The sequence below is a fragment of the Myotis brandtii genome, unplaced genomic scaffold, assembly GCF_000412655.1.
Source record: "Myotis brandtii unplaced genomic scaffold, ASM41265v1 scaffold8, whole genome shotgun sequence".
Classification (NCBI taxonomy): Eukaryota; Metazoa; Chordata; class Mammalia; order Chiroptera; family Vespertilionidae; genus Myotis; species Myotis brandtii.
In genome coordinates, this window is record NW_005371219.1 from 3,057,679 (window position 1) to 3,079,726 (window position 22,048).

The window sequence follows — 22,048 nt, forward strand, 5'->3', positions numbered from 1 at the left end:
GGAGCTACTCCCTGGTGGTCAGTGCGCTCCCACAGGGGGAGCACTGCTCAGCCAGAAGCCGAGCTCATGGCTGGTGAGTGCAGCAGTTGTGGCAGGAGCCTCTCCTGCCTCCTCCGCTGCAGATGGGCAGTAAAGAGCAAGGGGTCCTGGACTGCGAGAGGATGCAGGCCAGGCTGAGGTACCCCCCCCTCCCCACTTCCGGCCCTCTAGAGTGTGTGTATGTACAGCTGTTTCACATGCTGTATATATATATATATATATACAGCATGTGAAACAGCTCCTGGCACACAGTAAGTACTAAGTAAGCGTTTGCTATTATAATCTGTAAAAAGGCCTGTTCTTGGAGCATTCTTCTCCCTGATCTTTGCATAAATGGCTCTTTCTCATCCATCAAGTCTTATCTCAGAGGGGCCTCCCTGATCACCCTATAATCTGCCTCTCCTCCTTCGTTATTCAGTATCTATTCATTATTGAGTATCCTATTTCCTTCCAGGCACTTATCACCATTTGAATTCCTTTTGCATTTGTTTCTTATGTATCAAATGTGCTTCTCCCGTTTACATTGTAATTCCTGTAAGGGTAAGAGCCATATCTGTTGTTTTAAACTTCTGTGTCTCTTCTGAGCATGTAGTTTGTATGAGGGTTTTCTTGCTCTTCCTGTAGAGAGGGTGCTTAACTCTATCAGCCCCTTTCACTCGGAAGGGGTCATGTTGTCATCAATGGCAGAAGTGAGATTTAATTGACAGGGTGAACCTTCCTGGCCACTCTCCCACGCTGTGGAAGGTATTAACATAGTGCATTGGGCTGAAGGTACCACATGATGGAAGCAGCCTGAATGCTGAGTGGCTGTATCGAGGTCAGCCTCCCCGGAGGGTTGCAGAGACTCCGTGTGGGAGAGAAATACACTTTTGGAATAAGACCCTATGACGTGGGTGGGTTCATTTGTTATTGCAGCATACCCTAGTATATGGGACTGGTACAGCTGGTGATTGTTTGCTAGGGCTGTTGTAACAAAGCACCACAAACTGGGGCTTAACAGCAGGCATTTATCTTCTCACAGTTCTGGAGCTTAAGGTCTGAAGTCTAGATGTCAGTAGGATTGTTATCTTTTGAGGTCTTGAGGGAAGGATCTGTTTCAGATCTTTCTCCTGGGCTTGTACATGGCTATCTTCTTCCCATGCTCATGCCTCTTCACATCATTTTCTCTCTCTGGTGGTCTGTCTCCAAATTCCCCTTTTTGTAAGGACACTCATCAGATTGAATTAGGGCTCACCCTTCTCCAGTATGATCTCCTCTTAATTTAACTAATTATATCTGCAACAATCCAATTTCTGAATAGGGTCGCATTCTGAGATGCTACTGGTTAGGACTTCAACATTTGAATTTGGGGACACACAATTCAATCCATATAGTGATCCTTATATACATATACTGAATGGATAAATAAAGGAAAATTTTCCCCAAATAATCTTTACCTTATATTCTCTCTCATAACTGAAATTTTTAAAGAACAGGAGTATGTTCCTTCAGGTAGCAAAAACTTAGGGGGAAAAAAGTGACCATTTATGAGTGAAGCCTGTCCTAATAACACCACACACCCATGGTTGTTTCTGAAATGTTGTTTTTAACGATTCAATTTAATGTGGTCGATGTCTAATTGTCACCTCTTTCTCTATTCTTAATTCTTGTGAATTTACTCATTCTGAGGTGAGGAATGCAGGCTCCTGGATTCATCAGTTACTAACTGCATAACTTTAGGCAAGTTATTTATATTTTTGAATTTCAGGTTTTATATCTACAATATAAAGAAAATAATACATCATAGGATTTCTGTACATATTTTAAAAAGATATCAAATCTAACATGGCTAGCATAGAGGTAGGCACATAATGGGTACCTGAATGCTAGCTGTTAATAATAATAATAATAATAATAAGCAATAATAATAATAACTGCTAACATTTATTGAGTATTTACTATGTGCTAGGAACTGCCATAAGTGTTTAATAAATATTAGCTGGTTTAGTCTTCCAATTTGCTTAATGGTATTTGTTCCTTTATTTCTCCTAATTTTTAGAGAAGGCTGAGGCACAAAGTATGAGTCATCTGCCCAAGGACACACAGATAGTGACAGAGCCAGGAGTTGAACTCATATAGTCTGGGTCTAAAGCAATGGAAAAAAATAAAAAATAAAAAACTTCTTAAAAATTATATAGAAAAAAAAAATAACAAAACAAAAGAAGTCCTGAAACAGCAGCAGAAAACTTTGGAGGTAAAACACTTGGAGACTGCTAAGGTTGTGGCCTCAGAGGAGCTTTTTACTTCGATCCAAGTGGAGTTTTATGCCTTTGAAGTTGTATAAACTAGTGCTGTGACCTCAGGGAACATAGATTTTTTTTTTTACTCTGTCATTTTTCTAAAAGTTTAAATCCAGTTCCATCTTCCAGACAGTTCAGGTGGGGAGACTAACTGGTGAGTCAGCAAATTAAAATCAAAGGCATTACCCATCCCACAAAGGCCTTGCTGTGGCAGGGCCAGCCTCAGGCAGACTTGGAGGAGGTGATGCCTGATGGTGGGTCCCAAGGTCAGGGTGGTTCTGCTTTCTTCTTACAGCCCCAGGCTCTCTTCAACACTTGGTGAGTGTTTTCGGAACTGCTTTAGGTGGAAGTGTGTCTCTGTGACCTTCAGCCAGTCCTGTCTCATCTTCCCAAAATTAACCTGAACCCAATCCTTCCCTTATAATCTCAGTTTAAATCCCTGTTATTGGATAAAACTTGTCATCTCCTAAGATAAAAACACTTTAAACGGAACTCTAGATCAGTGCTTCTTAGCAAGGGACAATTTTGTCCCCCAGGGACATTTGACAATGTCTAGAGACACATTTGGCTGTCACTGTTGGGGATGATGGATAGCTCTATCTAGTGGGTACAGGTTAGGGGTGCTGCTTAATATTCTACAAGGCACAGAAATACCCTCTGCACTCCCTGCCTCCAACAAAGCTAAGAGTTGCATGTCAAGAGTAGGACCCATATTTAAAAAAAGGGAAGTGACTCTTGAAAACATAGCACCATGATATCCCTAGTTTCTTCCTTGTTAGCTCAGACTTGGGGCAAGTGAAAGAATATAAGTTCCTCTAAGGCTCATCCATTTGATCCTGGCATCAAACTGGTGATTCATTTGAAAAAAAAAAAACCACACAAAACTGCCAAGTTCTGGAGTGCTTATAATAGAATACGAGACAGTAGTAAGAGTGGTTAAAGAATTAAGCTTTTTAGCAGCATGGCTTGTGTTTACATCTCTTATTGTGAAACATCTCCTAAATTCCGCAACTTTGATAACTCTATTTACCTTCTCTGGGCTTTAGTCATTTTATTACTGAAAAGCAGATAAGACTTCTAGCTGATGTGATAGCAGCCAGGATTAAAGCTAATATTTAAGAAAGGCTCAGCAATATGTAAGATGATACTTGATGTCCCTACTTCAAAGGCATTTACACCAGTCCTGCTGTCCACTGAAAGATACATATACTAATTATTTAATGGGCATGCACACTGTCATAAATTTCCCACCATTAATTTTCTTCCAATGTCAGAACCAGAGCCAGCTCTCTGCTGTCTTCCCCCGGTCCAGATCCTGGTCCAGACTGATACTTCAGATGCTGAAGAGCCTTCCTGACAGGAAGCACACATAGGCTTCAGCTGTCCCTTGTCATATCTCACTCAAAATGGATTATAGGGAAAGGATGTAAATACTAGTAACCAGGGATTTTGTGACATTTTCATTATTTTGATCAGAGGGTTCAACAACCAACAAAGAATCTCACCCCAACTCTATTTCAGTTTTATCATTTTTAGAGAAGAAGGAGGGGAAAATAAATATTCCCCTCGCCCATTGCGCTATTATGCTGTGGGTGGTGAACTGATGTGGCAGGTGATGATGTGACAGGTGATGACTAGAACCTGGAATCCTCGGGCTCTGTGCTGGTGACTTACTCCTATTACATAGTCACCACACCACAACTTCTGCTTTGATATATTGTTGCATTGCATTTTGGATATTTGTTTTGTGGTGACTTTGGAGACTCAGAAAGAAATTCTCTGCCAGATCTGGGCAAATTTAGTCTAGATTCTGGAGGGAATGGGAAGAGAAATTTTTTTTTCTACCCACCCAGGAGAAAATATTATGTGCACCCTCTTTGAAAGATGAAAGGACAATTACATTGATGTTATTTTAAAAGGATTGTGAATTAAATGAATGATGCTTAACCCAAGACAGGGAGAAAAATTTTCTTATGCCAACTTTTAACATTCTTTGGATGCTCTAATTTGATAATATTTTATTAATTGATTAATTTTGCAATAATGCATTTCTTCATCTCATGTTCTTGTTCAAGTAGTAGCCATCGATTAAAAATATTTCTGGGAATCTATATGTATTATGTATTGTCTCCGGTTATAGTTGATATTTTTAATAAGATTTCTATTAGGTGAGGGAATATATTGAGATGAAAAGAAAAGATATAACTATAATATTCTAAAATCTAAAAAGGCATGTGTGTTTTATTCTAGTAAATATCAAAGTCCTTGTTCTTCCTCTGACATGGATTATTACATATTTTTAGGTGTACATTCAATGCAGAATCTCTTGTTTTATCTGGAATGTTTCTCCCATTCACAAGTAAAGATTAAAGTTGTGCTAAAGAGGCATACACAGTTTTAAATAAATAATTTTTAAAAACCTGTATGAGGATTTTCCTTCTTGTTGGCTTTTCTTTAATTCTGAAACACATACTGATTTTCCAAATATAACTTACAATTTTGTATAAATGTTTAAATAAGAGAGTTGATGAATTTTCCTCTTTGTCACTTGATGGTGTGTTGGTTTAATGGTGATTTTCTATCTTTGATATTTTACAACTGATTTTTTGACCAATAATTTGTTCCAGATAATAATCCCTGATATCACACCAGGAAATGTCTGTGTAATGTAAATTTCAATGCTAAATTATTTATTGTATATAAATTTTCTATCAGAAGGGGATCAACACACTGATCCACTAATGCTGGTCTAATAGAAAGTTAATGGCTTATTCTAACTGATTTTGCAAGAACAAAGGGGCATGCTAACCTTGATGATAGTGTGCAATTAGCCAAACACCTAGGGAATAGGTTTTCTACAGTCCACAGTAAGTCTGCAGAACTACAAAGGTAACAACTTTTTTCTAAGCCATGTTCCTTATTGGATTATTGCCATTAAACCTGCAGAGAGATGGAGCTGAAAATCAGTAATACACTTGGGTGGATAGAAGCCTTCTGAGATAGGTTGTCTAATTAGTGAATGCCTAACACTAGGGTGCTGTTCAGGCCCAGGGAGTGTATGTGAGTAGTCATTGCAGTACTTTCCTGGTTTGAAAATTAGATCTGAGAAGGCAGCATGATGACTAGTGATGCATATCCAAATTATTGCCTCGTGAACACAGATTTCAGCAATGACTCCACTTCCTTTGGGTAAACTAGAAAGCAAATAGCTATCCAGCCAGGCAGGATTCTCCTTCTGCAGGATTTCAGCTATGACTCTGGCTTCATTAAAACTAAAGCTGTCTGCTCTTCAAAAGATACTGTTAGGAGAATGAAAGGCCAATTCACAGGCTGATATGACATTTTTGCAAACCACCTTTCTGATAAAAACTTGTATCCAGATTATATAAAAATGCTCAAAATTCAATAATAAAATACCAAAAGTAATATAATGTAGGAAAAAGATTGGAAGAGATACTTTACCAAAGTATATTTATGGATGGAAATAAGCATGAAAAGGCATTCAACATCAGTAGATTGTAGAGAAATGCAAATTAAAACCAGGAGACACCACTATATACCTATTAGAATGCATGCAATTTAAAAGACTGATATTACCAAGTTTTGTGAGGGTGTGGAGCAACTGTAACTATCATAAACTATTATAGGACACCTTAAATGAAGCAACTATTTTAGTAAACTCTTCTTAAAAATTTGATCATGTGTATACCATATCATCAGCCATTCTGCTCCTGAGTTTTTATGCCATAGAAATGAATGCATATACCCACACAATGACTTATATGTGAATATGATGGAAACTTAATTGGTAATATTAAAAAACTGGTAACAGCCTACATGTCTGTCCATCAATAGCTAAATGGATAATAAATTGTGATGTAGGCATATAATCTAATATTACTCAGCAATAAAAATGAATAAATGACTAATATACACAATTAGCATTGGTAAACTTTAAAATAATTATGCCAAGTAAAAGAAGCCAGACAAAAAAGAGTGTATACTTTATGATTCCATTCATGTGACACTCTAGGAAATGCAGATTCATCCAGAGTAACAGAAAGGAGATCAGCGGTTATCAAGGCACTGAGACTCGGGGAGGAACAGGGGCACAAGGACACTTATTTGAGATGATGGATCTCTGCTGTGGTTACAGTTTCACAGGTATATAGAGATGTCAAATGTAGTAAATTGCACACATTAAGCATGTGAAGTTTATTGTATGTCAATTACACTTCAATGAGAATATTACAAACAATACAAAGGCTTCTAAAAAACTCATGCCCCTCTTGGAGAAACAATTCAATAATATGTCATTTTAGGGGGAAAAAGTCTTCCACTTTATGAATTTTTTTTCTTACCAATTAGACATGTGGCCATTTCCCTGTTTCTTCTCTCTCTTTAATTACTTATTACTTCTTATCTTCTATTTTAGTCATTGATATTCATTGGTTTAGTCTTTGACAAATATTCATTGAACATGTTTTCTGTCCAGGCACTATTCTAGCTTCTGGGAATCCATTAGAGAGAAACAAAAACAGTGACTTCCCTGATGAAGCTGATGGTCTAGGAACACAGACATTGATACATTTCAAAACAAATCTCTAAGACTGTCGCAGAAAGTGCTATAGAAGGAAAAGGGAAGGGCCCTATGAGAGGGTGTCTCAGAGACCCGGCCTGGTCTACAGGGTACCAGAAGTCTTGCCTGGGATGTGACACTTGATGTAAACTCCTTGAGAAAAGGCATGGGCTCCATTATGGACTCAAAGCACACTGCCTGTCTCCAGGTAGATGCACTATATATGTTTTTTAATTAAGTGGAATATTTCCTTGTGCTATGTTTAATACTTTGTTAATAGTTTTTCCCCCCTTTTCAAGGTAACCTCTGAATAATGAAAGCACTATTTAACAAGGCAAAAACAGATTTAATCAAATTAAAATTATATGTATCTCTTTACTTTAGTTGTATTTTTTAAAAATCTCATGGCTTTGCTTTTTATCTTGTCTTTTTAATTTAATTCACCATAAGCCCATGAAAAATTGTACTAATTGAACACAGATAATTGAAGGGAAAATGTTCCGGGACTTACTTTATTAAATTATATGTTCACTTTCCATGTTGCACTGATTAACTCTTATTTACTTATCTTTTGGAGACTGATGTTTTCTTTTCATATAATGCATTTTCCCCTAGAGCTCAAGAAAAGTGAAACTGGAGAACCAAAGTGCTCATAGTAACTTAGTCTCCCTGACACCGTTATTCCTCCCAAACTCACACTTTAATGACCAGCTGGTATTTACCTGCCAGCCAATAGGCCCGCAATGGGAGGCTTGATAAAGCAGGTCTTGTATATATCTATTTTCTTACTATCTATGTGGCTTCATGTCAAGTGCTTTTCAAATAAATTTCAACTAATATTTACTCCAGATCAATACTCTACCCAAAATGCACATTGTCTCTCACCTAACACAGACGAGTAAATAAATTTAAGATGCTGACTTTTTTGAAATGGCTGTTTAAAAAGTCAGAACTAAAGCTGCTTTAGATATGACAATATAATCCAAGTCATGATTTGTTTTAAAAATTGCTTCTAAAATGTTACTTTTTATTTTCTTTTGTATACATAGGTGCTCAGTCCCATGCTATAACTCACTTGGAGGATCAGGTTACAGCAGAATTTGCTCTGTAAGCTCTGAAATAGCCTTCAGCCAAAAGCAATAAAACCAGACTTGAACTAAAGATAGCCATCAGGAGAAACAAGGAGCCTTATTGAATACTTCCCTGCACCAGAGCCTGGAGCAAGGTGAGAGGAAATTAGATGTTACTTCCATATGACCAAGGAAGGAGAGGAAAAATCCTGGAAAAGGTCTAGGACCATCAAGGAGGTTGGAGGTCTGAAACACTGGGAGGAATTTTTTTCTGTCAACACACATTTTCTTTGCTTCTCCTTACCCCCCACCCCTCCCCCACCTCCCCATGAGATTCTAACATGCTTTCCTGGAGGATGTCCATTTTATCTCCCTCACAAACACTCCCTTGCCCCATTCAGTGCTTTAGTGAGCCTCTGTGACTGAAAGAGATAACGTTCCTAGACCTCATGCATGGTGGATGGAGGGGAAAAACCACTAGGACATCAACATAGAGGAATCAGAAAAGTGTACCTCAGTGATCTTAGCTCTGTTGCATATCGGGACTGCCTGGGGAACGTTGGAGACATGGACATACCCCCATCAATTCTGACTTAAATGATCTCGACTGGGTCCAAGTACAGGTGCTTTTAGAAGTCCACTCATGGTTCCATTCTATGGGCAGGGTTGAGAGTCAGTGTTATAAAACTCATCATTATTCTATTTTTCTATTTTAAACAAAGGTTTTTTATAGTCTTTATGACCAGTACTCCTTTTTCTAAACGTCCTCTCCTCTCAGTCCTGCTCATTGAAAAATTCATACTAGACCAAAGGAAAGGATATAGCAAACTGTCACTTCTATGGACACTGACATAGCAACTGGCTGGACAGTAATTGCTGTGAGGCTGAAAACATGACAATCTAAGACACCACAGCCCCCATTCACACCACTGGAAGGGCTGCATGGTGAGTGATGTGAAGCAGAGTGGCCTGGCCTAGGGCCTTTCTCTGAATGGACAGTCCTCACGAAGGACCTTTGTTTATTGAAGAAAACTTTCTTGAGAACTTGAGGTAGAGCTACCTATGATGTGTGCCCTAAAAGGCTAAATAGCCTTGGATGCTGATAGGATGCTATTAGGAAAACAACATGCCATCTTTTATGCTCGCCTTTGAGTTAGGAGTTCAGAAGGCCGAGTTGGGTGAAGCACGATGGAGACAGTAGTGGCGAGCAGCTCAAAATGACCACAGCAGAGTGGGTGTGCCAGTCCCCGCGTCAGACTGGAGGAGATAAGGCCTGGGTTCTGCTCATTGTTCTGGCACAAATGAACCTAGTTAGCTTGGGAAGTTCCTTTGGCTTTTGGTGCTTTCTTTTCCTTCACCGAAGGGGCCTGGTTTGGGATTAGATGATATCTAAGACTTTTTATAGCTGTAATATTATACAGTATAACCCTTTAAGAGATATTACTGAATATTATCTACTGATAAACATATGAGATGTTGGAGGAAATAGGCCCTCTTCACCTATTTAAAATGGTCATAGAATGTTCGAGTTGGAATTTAGTCAGTCATTTAGTGAACACCCTCCTGTGAGTAAAGGGCTGTGCGAGGATGGAGAGTTGAGCATTAAAAGAAGCTGATTGTGGTCCCTGCCTTTCCGAGACTGGCACCACATGGAAGGGCAGAGGAAACCACTCTAAAGGCTGATAGAGCGCCAGCACAGATGAATGACTTAACAGAGGTTCAAAGATCAATGAGGGAATCAGAGGGAGAAATACAGATCATTTAGCTCCATCACGATGGTTAAGAATGAATTTACAAAATCTGCGTTTACTTCCTGAAGGTGTTGGAAGACATGTGTGTGTGTGTGGTGGTGGACTTTCTTGGGAAAGGCACCATGTCCTTTTGTTTGCAAACCCGATGGGTTAACTGGGCACCTGTGTTGTCTGGGTGCTCGGTACACGCTACTCTTGGCTGATTGCAGAGTAGACGTTATTGTCGGTGTTGCTTTCAAACCTACTCTAGTCAAGAGCAGCATTAGCCTGGCACCTGCTGTATAGATTTGTCATCATATTATAAGGAGCAGAGCCATTTGGCGGTGCCTCGCTCCAGGTCTCTTTGCTGCACTGCACTGGATTCTCACATTAGAAGAGCATAATAATGCCAATGTGTTCGGATGGCCCTTTCACAAGCCATAATTCGGGTGTGGTGATCATCAGACTAGAGTCTGGATGAGCAGCTTCCTGGACCTCACACGGCTTCGCTCTCATCGTGGCAGCCACTGAGCGCTGGGGCGATGAGCTGTGTCACTGGAGTGTGATGACAATGCCAGGAAGGATTATAAACAGAATGTACCCAAAGAAGCTACTGGTGCTTGTGAGTGCCAAGAGGAACAGATGGTACTGAAGAGGGTGTTTAGGAAGGCCATTAGGACAACTTAAGTTATCAGAAGACTGTAACAAGAGACTCATGAGGCACAACAGCAATCAGCTTAGTTGGGTACAAAGTCAAGATAAAGGTAGCAATTGTGACAAGAGACTCATGAGGCACAACAGCTTAGTTGGGTACAAAGTCAAGATAAAGGTAGCAAAGGCATAATCTGTATTTGGGGAATGTGACAAAGTCAGGAACTCAAAGAAGTGATACATCTTGCTTAAAAATGACATTTATGTGGGCAAGAAGGACTATAGATATAATATGTCAGTATAGGAAACCATTCAGGTTCCAGCTAATGGGGATACCCAGGTGTGGCCTGTAGGAAGGAATATCGACTGCAAGGAAGTGGATATGGAGCAGGTTCATTGTAAATAAGGACCCAGTGTAAGCTCACTTCCCTCCTAATGTCTGAGGCCCAGGCATCAGAGTACAGTGTCTGTACATTTGGATGATATTAGCTCCAAGGGCCCATAACCTGAATGTTGAGATTGTAAACAGAAAGACAGAAGCAAATTTTGGAGGAATCAGAATCAGTTCTCACACTTCTCAAAGCTTCAGGTCATCTCTTAGCCCTGATTCTGAGACCCCTCACCCACCCACCCAACCTCATGCAGCAGAGGGACATACACTGAGCAGATGGTTGCACAGCAAAGAGACTGGTCCAGGTTACTGTGCAGTCTTTTTACTAAGACATGACAGCATTTACAGTGATGCTAACTTTGAAATTAGGGAATCAGAATGTCAGTGAACGGCTATTACAAGCAAAGGCTATGTGTAAGGCAGGGTTTGGGATTGAACATAGAAAGGATCTAAATATGGTCTCTTTCCCAATGGACACCCCATGGAAGGGCAGAAGCACCCACCAAATGGCCAATAGAAGTCAACTCAGATAAATGATTTAGTAGGGGTACAACATTCAGTGGGGAAACGGAGAGAAAAATAAGGTATTCTAGATCAAATTCTTCAATTAATGGAGGAAGAATGGGATCCCCAGATAGTCACACAGAAGCTGGTGGCAAAAATAGAATCGGGAGCATTTCCCTCAGGGAAATCTGTGAACATACCCATCACTCTGTCCTCTGATTTGGCACTGCAGCTTCCAAGATGATCACATTCACCAATTTACATCTTAGGTTTGTGTTCAATGCAGTCATTTTAAATGGAATTGTGTGTGTGTGTGTGTGTGTGTGTGTGTGTGTGTGTGTGTGTGATTAAACTCATGCATCCCTTATTGAGTTTCCATCTGGAAGGGAAAACATGAAATAAAGCCAAACAAAATTATATTACATGCTATAATCTTATTTCTCTGTCAGTTTATGGACTACCCTGGCTTGTCCATATCTGAGGCTCATTTCCCTCCAACATGAGGGACCCTATTTGTACAGTTTACTTCATTTTAGTGAGAGCCTTGTTCAAAGTGTCGTGCCTGGACCAGCAATTTGGCATCACCTGAGAGCTAGTAAAAAATGCAGAAGCTCTGCTCTCCCACAGACCCACTGAATTAGAATATGCATGTTAACAAAATCCCTTAATGATTTCTATGCACATTAAAGTTTTAGAAGCTCTGCCTCAGATTCCTCCCTGACTCCAGATTTGTAGTCCCCAACACTGACTTTATGTCTCCATCTGGCTGAATCAGAGGCAGCCTTTATCCCCCTGCAAATGGAATTTATGATCATTCTTCCCAAGTGGCTCTTCCTTTACTTTGAACTCAGTTCATGGTGTCACTTCCCTACCCAATCCTAAGCTCCCAACACCAGGGTCATTTTCTACTCTGTTCTTTTCCTGCACCTTTGACATTGGTCAGATCCAAATGGGATGAATCTTATCCCAGAAATGCCTCTTTCATCTGCCTAGACTTTCTTATTACCTCTATTTCTTTGGTTCAGGAAGAAAGTCTTCTCAAGAAAAAGCCGTTCCAATGTCTCTACTATTTCCCCTGCACACCATCACCACCACCATTTTCATCTCACCCAATTTCCACTCTATCTTAACTATAAGTCAGTGATGGTGAACCTTTTGAGCTCGGCGTGTCAGCATTTTGAAAAACCCTAACTTAACTCTGGTGCTGTGTCACATATAGAAATTTTTTGATATTTGCAACCATAGTAAAACAAAGACTTATATTTTTGATATTTATTTTATATATTTAAATGCCATTTAACAAAGAAAAATCAACCAAAAAAATGAGTTCGCGTGTCAGAGGTTCGCCATCACTGCTATAAGTCATCAGCCAAAACTGCACTATGGATTTTGTGAGAGCTGTGGTCAACATCTGTTTTTTTTTCTAGCAGTACACACACACACACACACACACACTCTCCAACCCCACCCCTCATATCTCTCTCTGTCTCTCTATATAATGACTATCTATCTATCTAATCATCTATATCATTTACATATAGATATAGATAATATAGATGTTATACATGCAACTTTTCAGAAATTTAAGATCCAAGTTAATGGAAAAGCAATTGTCCAATTACACTGCAAATTGCAAAATTGTCTCTTTTGCTCTAAAACAATCAGAGTACTTTAACTATGGTTGTGCCATCATATTAATAGAAATAAACTCCATTCACTTATGAACTTGGCAGTTTAATAAAATAGATTATATTTCCTAACTAACAAAAGGACCAAAACACCACGAACAAACACCTTTATGTTTTCCTTATGGGAGAGATGTTGTTATTAAAAATTCCTCAGGCTCACCCTGACCAGTTTGGCTCAGTGGATAGAGCATCGGCCTGCAGACTGAAGGGTCCCGGGTTCGATTCTGGTCAAGGGCATGTACCTTGGTTGCGGGCACATCCCCGGTGGGGGGTGTGCAGGAGGCAGCTGATCGATGTTTCTCTCTCATCGATGTTTCTAGCTCTCTGTCCCTCTCCCTTCCTCTCTGTGAAAAATCAATAAAATATATTTTTAAAAAATTACTCAGGCTTAATAGCATTCTTAAAATGAGGTTATTCATTTAATAAAATTTAGTATTACCCTATGGGAATGATGGCTTACTTATAAGGGCAATACATTCAGAACTTTTTTTTTTTTTTCTGAAGAAATGGTATGACATGTGCTATATTGATGTCCCTGCTTCAAATTTTAATGGAACTCCTAAAATTTTTGGAAGGCAAAAACAGCAGGACAGAGTTCACTGGGAAATCTCGGTAGCTCTTGCATGAATTATGCTGTCTTTCTAGCTGTGAGTCACGCTCGTTTTCAGTTGGGTCTTTCTGTATGAAACGCACTGGAGGAATTATGTTGACTGCATTACAGGCTTCCGAGGAAAAAAAGCAGCCACGATTTTCTTTACTTGACATGTCAAGGATTTTATTCCCTCTGTCTGACCTTTCTACCATTTCCTTATAAGTCATGTCTGCAATTCTTAAGTGTAATGACAACATCGCTTTATTTTCCTTGCTATATGAAATCTGCTTTAAAATGGTTCTTTTGTTGTTCAAGTTCGGTGCTTCTTTATTTATTTAATGAAAAACTGCACTCTTTATTGTGACATACACATATTAATGTTTAATGCAGTGAACATGAAAAATATATCAAAGGTATGGCTTGTGATAAAGCCTGAATCAGAGCCTGATCTGCTCAATATGGACACTAATGACTCCGCGGTGGTTTTGCGAGGCCAGAGTGCTTGCTCCACAAGATTTTTAGCCCCAAGCTGAAAACCTTGGCCAAATGAGTTCATCACATCCCTCAGGATTTATGATATTAGGCTGCCTGACAACGAGTAAGGGACAGATTTGTTCAGACCAACAAGGGCACACTGTTCCAATGCAGTGAAAAGTAGCCAATACTCCCGACTTCACATCTCCATTTCCATTTGGCAGAGCTTTTTATGCTTAAAACCTAAATGAAATTCCGAGCTGTGGTTATGCATTCATTTTCTAACTGAGAAAATACTTTTCGTGTCCTTTCCCTATAATAATACCTTTTATTTGTATAGCAATTTGCGACCTGCACAGTTTTCACTTCTGTTATCCTTGCTAAGCCCCCCCGCACCCCCCCACCACCAACCATGATAGTGATTGTCTTATCATTCTCATTTTTACAGATAATAGAGTTGACGCTCAGAGAGCATAAGTGATTGTCCAAGGTCACTCGGGTGGTAATTGAAATCAGAACTCAAACCCAGGTCTTTTGACTCCAACTACAGCGAAGGGCTCTTTTGACTATAGCCCATTTTACAATAAGCTGGAGTATCTTGACCTTACAAATTGTAAAAGGTTTTCAGAATTTCTTTAGAACATGGCTTGAAACACAGGGACATTTGTAACGAGTGTTTTTCTTTCAACTAGAACCAATAGTGAGTCATTTCACTGTTTTCCCTTAGAGCATTCTCATTTTTCATTCTATACACAAAATGCAGTGTTCATTACTTTTGGTGGTACGTTGAGAAAACTTGTTTTTAATATTAAATATTTCACTGGTGAATATTCAAAGGGCTTATGCCGGGTTCCATAGATAGACTGTGGTGTGACCTTGGTAAGGTTACTTAATGTTTTTTATGTCTCTGTAAGTTTAGGGTAAAATCTTTCTCTTTCTTGGCAATTGTAATGTATAATGAATTAGTGCTGCTAGAGTGCAATCAAAGGCTTTGTCCTGAAAGCAAGGGAAATGCAGCATGCGGGCTGACCCAGGTATAACCACGGCTGCCAACTGCCCCGAGCCCAGGACCACTGATTTGGAGCTGAGATGAATTTGCTGGCATTGATGACAGTGGGTAAAACAACACAGAGTTGGTGCTATTTTTTTTTTAACCACCACTTTGCCCTTTCTAATGCAACCCAACACAGAAACATTCTTAGGGAGTGATTGTAAGATTTGCCTTTGTGCTCAACCCCTTGCCAACCTCTTCCACATGTTTGTATTATATATCTGGTATATATTTTTGAAAAAATATATCCTCTAAAGGATATATTTACACTATTTGCTGTAATTTTCTCATTTTTTCTTATTTTTTGTCAGTTTGTTAAAGGTTTTATAATGGTGGTATAGGTTGTGTAAGTTATTGTTAGTATTGAAACACCTTAATTAAAGAGTTCTCTGCAGGCAGAGTCTGCCCCATCATGGGAATGGTTCTCACCCAGTGCCGTGGTTTCAAATGCAACACAGATGCTATGACTCTCAGAGTGAGTGCTCTAGCCTTGACCTCTCTACTGAATGCTAGACTCAGATATACTATTACTCTCAGAAATTTCTCTTGGAGATTTAATAAACCTTTAAAACTTAAGGTGTCCAAGATGAAATGTTTAATTCTGCCACTGATCCTTGCTATAGTCTTCTTTGACTCAGAAAGTAGCCCCTCCAGCTGCTTTAGGTGCTTAAGCCAAAAAACTTGGAGTAATCATGGGCTCTCCTTCTCTCCGACTCCCACATCCAATCAATCAGGACATTCTGTTTGTTCTATCCATGAAATCTACCCATATGCTCTACTTTCACCTTCCCCACACTATTCTAAGCAATGATCACCTCTCCCTTTCACTATTGCAACAGCCTCTGACTGGCCTGCCTGCTTCTCTTTCGCCCCCTGCAGATCAGGACATTCTGTTTATTCTATCCATGAAATCTATCCATATGCTCTAGTTTCACCATCCCCACACTATTCTAAGCAATGATCATCTCTCCCTTTCACTCTGACTGGCCTGCCTGCTTCTCTTTCGCCCCCTGCAATCTGTTATTCTCTCAGCAGCTTGACTGATGCTTTCATACACAAGCCATACCATATAGCTGCCCAATTCAAGATCCTCCAAAGTCTTCTACTCTCATCTATTGTAAAACTCAAGACCATCCCACAACCTACATGGTTCGGCTCCTGCTCTGTCTGACTTCATCTTCAACCTTCTACCTTCATTTTGATCACTGTGCTCTAGTCACATTGGCCTTTGAGCTGTCCTTCAATCACACCAGGCATACTTGGCTGCAGGGCCTTTGCACTGGATATGCTTTCAGTCCACCGAGCTTGTCTCTGAGACGTCTTCATGGCTCATGCCTTCACTTCATTCTGATCTCTCATCTGTGAGGCCAGAGGGGCCTTTCCTGAGCATCTAGACCTTATCTAATATAGGACTCCTCCCAGCTGATCTTATCAAGTTCTTTACCTGTTTTACTTTCCTTTATAGAGCTTATCACCACTTGGTGTATGTTGTGTGTGTGTGTGTGTGTGTGTGTGTGTGTGTACAAGAACAGTGCCTAACAAATAGTAAATCCTTAGTAAATATTTGTTGAATAAATAAAGTTCCCTTATTAAAATGCATATTTTCAATTAAATTTTAAAATGTTATCATTAGAAAAGACACATCTGCCGATCTTAATGCGGTGTTCCATGAGCTAGATTCAGTTTTATTTGGATTGGACTGAGCAACATTACTGAGATCCAATAAACTGCATTCATTCCCTTAAAACAGTTTTCCTCTCATCCAGACACCATTTAAAGTTAATTTGAGAAACTGGGTCTGTAGCTGAGGAAGTTAACCTTACTATTCAAATCAGAATACCTAGGAGCATTGAGCTCACTCCATTAGTACTGACAGCTTTCCCAAACAGTAGCTTCTTCTGAGAGAATAATATTCATACCAGGAGACTGTCAATTTTGCATCTAAGATAGCAAGTGGAAACTATTCCTTAGTTCTGAATATTGCAAAAATATCATGTTTTAGAAATATATTTGATTTTTTACATTCCTCTTCAATAAGATCTCTTAGCTCATTATTTCTTGACTTGATGCTCAATAGCTATTTCATTTCCTTAATTGGAATTTCTCTTTGATCATTCTACTTTGTGGTGTCACTAACCTAGTAAGCATGGATGAGAAGTGTTATGTGTTTTGTTGGAATGCTGATACTAATGCAGGCTGATCACAGTCTGGATCATATAAATGAAAATGCTGCATAAGCCAAAATGCACTATACGTCAGTGTTGTTAAATTTGCTATGAGTACAATTATTATCATTGTTATCATGGATATAAACCTTTCTCAATAAATGCAGGAGTGCAAGAAATAATAATAGTTCTCAGTTTTAAAAAAATCAATTTAAACTTATCTCAGCACTTCTCTCTTGCTTAGCTGGCAGGAAATTCAATCTTGTCATTGTTGCTCATATCACCCTCCCCTCTCAGCCAGAATTATGCAAAAGTTCTCAGGTTTTTACAGAGTCAAAGCAGTGAGCTGGGTCCATTAGTCATTGGCAGTTAGTCAAACAAACACCGGTTACTGATGGAACCTCGGCTTCCTTTCTGGTTGGTTGCCTCACTGCTTCTATGCCATTCTTGAGGCAGGGGACTCTGGGGAGTCTGGGAGCCCAAGTGCTTAGAGCACAACCTTCCCGTCTCATAAAACATAAGAAGAGTCCTCTCCACTGGAGTCCTGGTATTTTAACAGTGAGAGCTCAGAGTTTCTGGAACAAACTAGACAGGCTAAGCACAATAGGTCTATTTTATGGCAATAAGTAGCTTACGGAATTTCCAGAGGGGCCAGGAAAATGAGTTTGGATGCTTTGCAGCCAGATAAATGCCCAACCACATGATGGGACCATTCTAACGGGACAGGGAGACACTATTAGGCTATAGAAGTTTATCTTTTGTTTTACTGTTTCCTGGTGGCACAATTAGCTTTGGGGGCACATACACTGGTTGACATTAGGGAACCTTTTCAAAATAGTGTGTTTATTTGCATCTATCTGTGTGAATGAACACTGAGCAGGATTGAAGCTTTATTCCTGCTGCTTTTCCAGGCACCCTCAGAAGATGGTTGGGTCTATGCCATCAAAGGTAACCACCTGTTTGGGAGGGGAATAAAAAAATTCTCTGAGAAATATAGTCATATTAGGTTTACTTAGTAATTTGCCTCAAGTTGAGCTGACTGAAACCTTAGTGCTGCCTTTAGTGATAGGAACCAAATGACTACTATATGCAGATGCTCTTTATCACTTGCATGGACAATTCCAAATAACTCTATTTCACAGTTCAATTCCCAGAGTCATCAGAGGGAACATTTTGTATCTAGCTGATCTTGGTTGGCCAATCAGCTTGAAGTCTGTTCAAGAATAAATATGCTCTTATAGCTGTAAGCCCTTTTAAAGGTTGAAGCCCCTGATTAGTAGCTACTACCCTCAGGAATTTTTAGGACAAAATTTTCTGTCTTCTGGAAAACTGTGGCTTTAATGAAAGTTTTCATTTACATTATAAGGCTGAAGTGGCTTCTTTAGGAAATCCTTGGCGTTATCCTCAGATACTCTTGAAGTTTTCATCTTGTAAAGGCGAAGTGACAACAGCACTTTACATAGTTAATTTTCTGTGAGAAAATACCAGCTTTTTCACATAAGGACTTATTATCAAGACAAAATAAATCTCTTTTGAAAACAACACAGAATATATATGCTTCAGATACTTGCCATTCAGCCACAGCTGTGATTTCTTTTTGTTTGCTTTCTTATTCTTCTGCACAGTGTTTTAAACAAATCTAAATTAGTTGCTAAAACTTAGGCATTGAGAAATTTTACACAGAATTCTCAACTTGGGTTTTCTCTTGAGAATTTGGAAGCTTTTGCAGTAACATTGCACCTGGCAAAGAAGACAGAAACTGACAGCTGATGGGCTTAGATGAGGTTCTGACCTGGTTCACCTCAAGCTTCCTGCCTTCTTACCATATTTCTCCCAGGCCTCTCTGTTACCTGCCTATCTCTTAGGCAGTTGAGTTTGCAACCTGTTTTTTTTTTAAAACCATGGATGTCAAAATGTGGATATCTGTATTTTTCTAGGGAGAAAATTTATAATTTTCATAAAAGCTCAAGAACCCTTACTTTGGATGCTCTAAGTCACTCCGCCCTGCCCCCCCCCCATATTTTAAAGGTCAAATTACGTATGTGTTTCAATGTAAATGTTTTAAGTGGTTCTTAGGAATTAGATATAATAGAAATAATTTTATAGAAATAATGCTAATAATAGATGATGAAGAAAAGAATATCATCTGGAAGCAGACTCAATCTCAAAGCATGTTCTAGTCTTGTTCCACATCTGTAAGTCACAGAGTTCTTGGATTCACCCTGGGACACTGGTGATGAATTATTTTTGTTCATATTGACTTGGGGGCGGTCCTCATAGTTTAGCAATGTTCACTCAAAAAAATGTCACTGCAACAAATTGTCAGTGACTTGATTGCTATAGGGAGGAACACAACACTCTCATGAGGGAGCCTATGTATAGCTGACCAGCCAGGCATAAAGCAGAACCTAAAATAGAGAACTGAGGAGGATAGCAGTGAATATTTCCTTCACAGAATACCCAGCAGGGAAAAAACCATAGGGGATCAAAGTCTGGTGAAGAATACCACCGCCCATTGTCTCTGACAGCATGTGCGATTGATTTTCCTGAGGTAGCCCATTATCTTCCTCAGTTATGTATGTGAATTCCTTTTCAGAATACTAGAGTGGGCAAAAAGTCTTTTACTTAGAATTTCTAAGTGTTAAGGAATGTGGGGCATTGCTTATCTATATTATAAAAGGCCTGTGGTCCTAACGCCTTAACGACCAAAGACGGGTGCAGGTGGGTGGGGCTGTGAGCTCAGAGAGGCACATGCGGGTGGGCGGGGCCACGCGATTTCGTGGGCTGGGCTTCTAGTAGGATGATAACACTCTTTACCTAGTAGCCTGGGGTTCTCTAGCCTAGCTTCTTATTTTGAACAGATCAGAGCTGTCAATGCTACAATAAGAGAGACAACGAGAATAAAAGTAGATCCCTTAGAGTTGTTTTGTGCCCTTCAGCTGCTCTATGTGTGCTTTGTGACTTACTGTTCCCTGAGAAAATTGGAGTCTGGCTTCACAAGGTCCTTATGAGGACACAGTCACTTTCAAGCATGATATTCCTGAAGGAATTGTTTGAATAAAAAGTATATCAATAGATAATAATATACACTTGAACATTTATAATTCCTTGCTCTCTTTTTAATACTATTTATTTGAAAGGGTTAAGAGAGTTGTTGTTTTTTTATAGTAAGAGGGCATTATTTCCAATGACATTTTACTCGGTGTTCCTCTTCTTTGTTTGCACTAAAGAAAATCTTGCCAGATCTGATATTATTCTCTGAAGGTACGTTTGCATCATTTCCAATTAAATGTTTGAAGTCAGCAGTCTATGGTAAATTATCATAAATGTTATTATAAGTTCAAGCTGAAATGTTAGCAAGAGAATTGCTAAAGGGTAGAGAGGGTGGGAAAATGATTATTTGTGCCATTAGCAGAGGATTTTGTTTTTCAAAATGGATAAAGAAAGGTTGGGCAGGCAGGGCAGCAGAACAAGTGCCCTAGAGCACAGGAAGGGTGCGACAGGTTGAGGCAGGGGCTGGGAACTCTTGGGCTTCTAGCCAAAGGACAGGAAGCTAGTACACTACCTGACTCATGCCTGATATGGAGTTGGGCAGAGAGCTCAGTCGATGTATTTCTCCCCATTTTCTCTGTCACAACTTGGCCCTGTGCCCAGCACCAGGATGTAGGGGGAAAAGTCCTGTCTCTCATCTGTGAATGCAACGCAGCTCCTACTATCAAATTCCAGAGTCAATTCTAGGGTATAGTGCAATGAACTTGACTGGCTTCAATAGTACTAGTGACAGCTTTGACATTTAGATAAGTATGAAAATTTTCTTACCATCATAAAAATGTTTTTTTGGAATTAAAATTATCCATACAAATTAGTCTTCTTTTGATTTGTTTTATCATAAGCAGGATAAAAATGTGCATATCTATATATAAAAGACTAAGTGACCATCCGACCATCCGACCATCCGACTGGTAGCTATGATGTGCAATGACCACCAGGGGGCAAATGCTCAACACAGGAGCTGCCGAGCTGCAGTGACTTGGCAGTGGTGGTTCTCGGGTGACACACCCTGGAACCAGAGAGGAGGGAGCCCAATTCCAGGGTGCATCAACCGAGAATCACCCTCTCACAATCTGGAACCCCTGAGGGGATGTCAGAGAGCTGGTTTTGGCCCAATCCCTGCAGGCCAGGCCAAGGGACCCCACTGCCAGAGGGACCCTGCTCACTCTGCAGATGCCCTTGGAGCCATGGCACCACCCCAGGTGTGGCAAGCCAGGGAGGGGCTACAGGAGGTTGGCTCCAGGGCATGTCTGGCCCGTCTCGCCCAGTTCCACCTTGCTGGCCACCTTCTAATTAATTTCCTTTCAATATGCACAAATTCGTGCACTGGGGCAATAGTATAATATAGAGATGAAGAACACAGGATAAAAGAAACTAGAAATTAGATCTGTTTTCCAGTTCTATTTGGTTACTATCTTACTACATTAGGCTTTTTTATGTTAGTGCATACATGGGGGATGTTTTTAAAATGCAGATTCTAATTCAGGAGGTCTGAGGTGGGGACTGAGATTCAGTATCTCTCACAAGTTGCTGGGTGATGCCCCTGCTGGTGGTCTTAGGGCTATATGATGGGAGTCAAATGCTTGACTGATCTATGTTAAGTTGCCATTCCAGTTCCCTCCAGTCTCAAAATGTCACCTCCTCCTTCCTATCCTCTGACTATGCTAGCTAAAATGGTAATTCCCACTGTCACTCTGTCCCCATAACTGCCTTAATTTCCTCCATTGCATTTACTTTATAAATACTGACATAATAATTATGTATTTATAGATTGTCTCTTCCCA

At 39.8% G+C, this 22,048-nt stretch overlaps 1 long non-coding RNA gene across 1 annotated transcript; it reads left to right on the forward strand.

Moving 5' to 3' along the window:
- Positions 1 to 2,527: 2,527 nt before the first annotated feature.
- On the forward strand, positions 2,528 to 21,295 carry LOC106724348. Its single transcript, XR_001360109.1, has 3 exons — positions 2,528 to 2,559; positions 11,159 to 11,163; positions 21,286 to 21,295. It is a non-coding gene; the product is annotated as an uncharacterized LOC106724348 (long non-coding RNA).
- The last annotated feature ends 753 nt before the right edge of the window (positions 21,296 to 22,048 follow it).